Here is a 4,887-nt window from a genome sequence, read left to right on the forward strand (position 1 = left end):
CGCTCTCATGAAAAGAGAAGCAAACAAGTGAAACAGAGAGAATGAAAGAATGAAAGGGAGATAATTGGGGGGGGGTTATTGAAAGCAAACGAGTGCTGTACATTGTTATTGCATGTGTATGTTATGTTTATGGGGGCAAAAAAATAAGACTGAAATTAAACAAAGAACAAGTGAATTTATTGGAAGCCTGGAAAAATTATGGGTTATAATATAAAAATATGAGCATGAAAAGTAATATGGTTAAGCTTAAAATTGGAAAAGTAAAGGAGTAGTTGTTAAAACTAGAAAAGAAAAGGACAAGATATTCTAGTAAAAAAATATAAATTTATAACTTAAAATATTGCAGCATTAAAATTTTTATTTTTTAAATTCAATTTATAAAATTATATAATCAATTCTTAATGCTGCAATATTTTAAGTTATAAATTTATATTTTTTACACGACTATCTTATTTTTTATTTTTTTTATTAAATTTCATCTCAAACAAGGCACATTGCCACTTTGGTGTAGGGGGCTACTATTATATCCAGTTTGGTAGAAAAGTAATTTATCTTGCCTTTGATAACATTTATTTATTATATATTTGTTTTTTGACAACTTTTTGGAATCTATGTGTACAGTAATACAAACCCAATTTTCCAATACATCGGTAAACACTGTATGGTTTTCGAACTGAATAAACATGTTACATTGAATAAAAACACGAAAAATATGTCCAGTTTGGTAGAAAAGTAACTTATCTTGCCTTTGATAACATTTATTTGTTTTTTGACAACTTTTTCGAATCTATGTTTACAGTAATACAAACCCACGTATTTTAACAAACTGAAAATATGAATATAAAAAAATGATTTTGCATGTTATTTTTGTTATGTGGTGAAATAATCTTAAATAAGAAACATGATTTTTTCTTTAGGTTAATTATTTTTTTACTGTGCAATATTTCATGAATTTATTAAAAATATTGTTTTTGATTTTGAAAAAATATTGTGGTTCATTTGCATTTAAAAATATTGTGGTTCATTTTGATTAAAAAATATTCCTTTTTATTAAAAAAAAGTTAATTTTGATTTAAAAAATATTGTTCATTTGATTAAAAAAATAGTTTAATTTTAATATTTCAAATGTTTTGCTTATGTTCTGCTTCAAATATTCATAATCTTACATGCATAATTTTCATTTAATTATATTAAATAAACTTCAAGTTTACTACAAATCAAATCGTGTTCCTTCACTTTTTAAAAATGTAATTTATAAGTAATTAAAGAACGCATTCTAATCTTTAAAATCTATAATACAACAAAATATTCAATTGCTTATAATACTTAAACAAACAACTTGTGTTTTATTATTTTTTTATTATTAATATTAGACGAGTTTCAGTATAAATCATCGTGTTCTTTCTTTATTTCAATCCAATTTTGAAGTTTTGTAACGCTGTCTGTAAAAATTACTGTTCATTATTGACAGTCTAAGAGTTCCACATATCTTGCTTGTTGGGACCTCGGCGATGACGTCATTTTTTCAGCTGGCCGGCCATCTTTATAACGAAGGCCACGATTAAAGTCACCAAATACATGTACTTGTGCGCTAGTGTCGAAGGACAGTGCCGTGTCTATGCTGTCGGAGACTTTGTTTATTATGGTGCAGTCCTTGGTCGAGGGAGAGCGGTAGAGAAAATAAAAGTAGCTAATGTTATGTTGTATGTTTAGTCTAAATCACATAAAGGCTTGATCGCTCGATTCTAGGTTTATTTCTCTAGTCAAGGGGAGGGTGTTAGGAATGTAGACTCCAAGTCCATGCATATGTCTGTCAGTCCTTAAGGCAGAGTGGGAGATAGCCAGGCATGTTAAAGTAGTTAGAGGGGATGGAGGAGTGTAGGTTAGTCTCACTTAGTGCTAAGATATTCGGGGTGTTCGTTAGGAGAAATGCTTCAACATCAGCTAAATTAGTTCTAAGGCACAGATGTTTGTGAATGCAAGCCTCAAGAGAGGAGGCAAGTTGGATTTGTTTGCTTCTAGGCCTGGTTTAAGCTTATTTTTTTATTGTACTGTCATCATGTTTTTAAAGAGTTTCAGTTAGTTAAGAGGGAGCTGAACAAGAGGTTATGCAGGGTATCAGACATGCAACACAAGTAGACCATCAGCTGACCTTTCTTCAACTAGGACTGTGGCCTCAGGAAAGCCCATCGGGGATGAGTGCAGGGTCCCTTTCCATGCACAACATGGCGCTACAAACATCCCAATATTATACAACTGTTGATGTAGCAGCCACTCTAAGCGCTATCAAAGAGTTAGGACTACTGTACTACCAGTCAGAAACAGCAGCCAGGAACTGTCAATCCGGTACCCTCAACCCATCAGAAGAAAGTCAACCCAATCTAATTGCACAGGCATGTGTGGTACTCAAGCACTCCCAAGTGCCCAGTTTTGAGAGTTGGGATGTGTTGAGAGTGGAGAAAACGGCGTTCATTGCCCTAGACAAGAAACAAGATCTACCACTAAGTGTTTAGTCGAGTCACTGTGATAGTGTCTCTGCGCCTGACTAATAGGCAAAGAAGGAGTATGGAAGCCGGCGATAGACAGAGCCTATCTACTCCTTAAGCAGTTTAGGTTTGCAGACCGGTAATTTGTTTGAGTCACCAGCTCTAGGAAGGTTGTCATCCAAGACTGGAGAGGCCTCCCTCCCCCTAGCTTTAGTTTCAGAGTTTTCCTTCTCCTAGATGGGTGATCTGAGAAGATCTACTGGGTCCATCAGCCCCGAGAGGATTAGTTCCGCGTCTGGGTTCTAATCCAGGTATTTCTGCGACCCCGCATGATTAGTTAATGTTACAGGGTTAGTTTGTAGAGGTTATATATCTAATGAATAGTTACACTCCTCAAAGTGATTTAGGGACATTGCTATATCATTGTTACTAAGGAGCAAAACGCTCATGCAGTGGCAGCAACTATGTGAGCAGGCTTGTTAGATAAGGCGTTAATGTGGATCAAGACTTTTACCTTTTAGATTTTTCCATTTTTTAAAATTTATATGTTAGTTTAGGTACAGGATAACGTTATAGTGTGCGTAGGTATTAGGAATTGAGCTAAGAATTTTGCCCAGTCACTGTATATTTTAGATTACAGGAGGGTTAAGATGTAGGTGCAGTACAGTACGGGTATAACTGGAGGTAAATTTTAAGTCATGGCATATTCCATATGTATAATTAAGTAAGATCTATTTTTTATATATATGTATATATAAAGAGATAGATATATTATAGAAAAATGCAAGCATGTATATATATATATATATATATCTATAAAAGTGAACGTGTCTGTGTGTACATTTTCCTATGCAATAACTCTGTCAATTTTAAGTCTACAGACCCGAAACTTGATATACAGGGTACTGAGATTTGGGAAAATCTTTGATTGGTGTTCGGCCAGAAATTTGGCTGTTAAGGGGTCAAAGTTCAACGATTTGACTTTTGAGAACTCTACCAAATTCCTCCGCCAATATTGGGTCTAAACACTTGAAATTTTAGATATAGGTTCCTTGGACATGGATCTAACTTAATAACTTGATTTGAGCCCAAAAAATAAATTTTAAGGGGTCATAATAGGGGTCAAAGTTAAAAAAAATTTGACCTCTGTGGTCTCTACCAAATTACTCAGACAATTTGTGGTCAAAACATTTGAAATTTTACATAAAGGGTATTCAGAGATAGGGCAAGCTTTTTAATTGGTTTGGGTCGAAAATTTGAGCTACCAATATATAAATGTATGTATGTTTGCATGTCTGCCTAAAACTTTTGACAGAGGTGATGGATTTTCACAAGATCAGTATCGTTTTAAAGCTCAACCCTTCAGACGACAAATAGCGAAAAATTGGCTAAAAACATTAATTTCTTTACCCTCAACTAGGCACTTTTCTACAAGGAGGGGTCGCTTTTTTTGCCGATATTTTCGAAAGTCATCCCCTCTTTTCAATTGACTAGCCTTAATTTAAACCTACATCACTTCCAGTTTGGCGATGGTCGTAACAGCAAAGATGTCAGGTTTTTTTCCCATTCTTTCCCTCCTTTGCGGTATGGGTTCGAGCCTGCCTTCCTACTACCACTTTTATTTTTTTTTCTCAACACACATCTCCAAACACCCGGGCAATGCCGGGCACCCATGCTAGTATATATATATAATAATATACAAAGATTTCTGTATAGCTGACTAATCGTCTCCATGCTAATATATATTATACTAGCTGTACCCTGCCGCTCATTGCTGTGGCTCAATTTGCTGTAACGGAAAAGTCTAATAAAAAGAGAAAATGCATGTTTCTTATATTCTTAGTACAGCAATCCACTCCAAAAGTGAGAAGAAAAAGACAAAAATGAAAAAAAAAAAAAAACTGTACTCTTGCAGAATATGACCCGCATCCTTAGGAGTTTCCATCAATCATGGCTTGGGCTCGACCAGCAATCATTGGATTAAGCCGAATGTTGCTAAAATGTTGAAACGGTTAATAGAGTTATTTTTTTTTATTTTTTGTATTCAAAAATGTGACTTTTCAATTAATATTTTGGTGAGGGGTTTACTATACACACCTTGGATTGTGTAGTGGACTTTCGGTCAGCGTTCAAGTTGTGGATAACTTGGCAAAGACTAAAGTTACCTCTCATGAAAGAAGAGAACTATTTATGGCACAATGGGAGATTCCATTGTGCACACATCGGCCAGTCTATTCTTTGGATTATGATTGGTGGAATCACCTGATTGGATATGCTTGTACATAAATACAAGCCCTCAGTCCACCTCAATCTGGTGTCGGTCTTGTGCATAAGCTGGACCCTTGGTAAGTGTTGCTGTTATTATTATTATTATTATTATTATTATTGTTGTGTGTTATTG

Source organism: Euprymna scolopes, chromosome 3 (genome assembly GCF_053919585.1).
Source record: "Euprymna scolopes isolate OS-2025 chromosome 3, ASM5391958v1, whole genome shotgun sequence".
NCBI lineage: Eukaryota > Metazoa > Mollusca > Cephalopoda > Sepiida > Sepiolidae > Euprymna > Euprymna scolopes.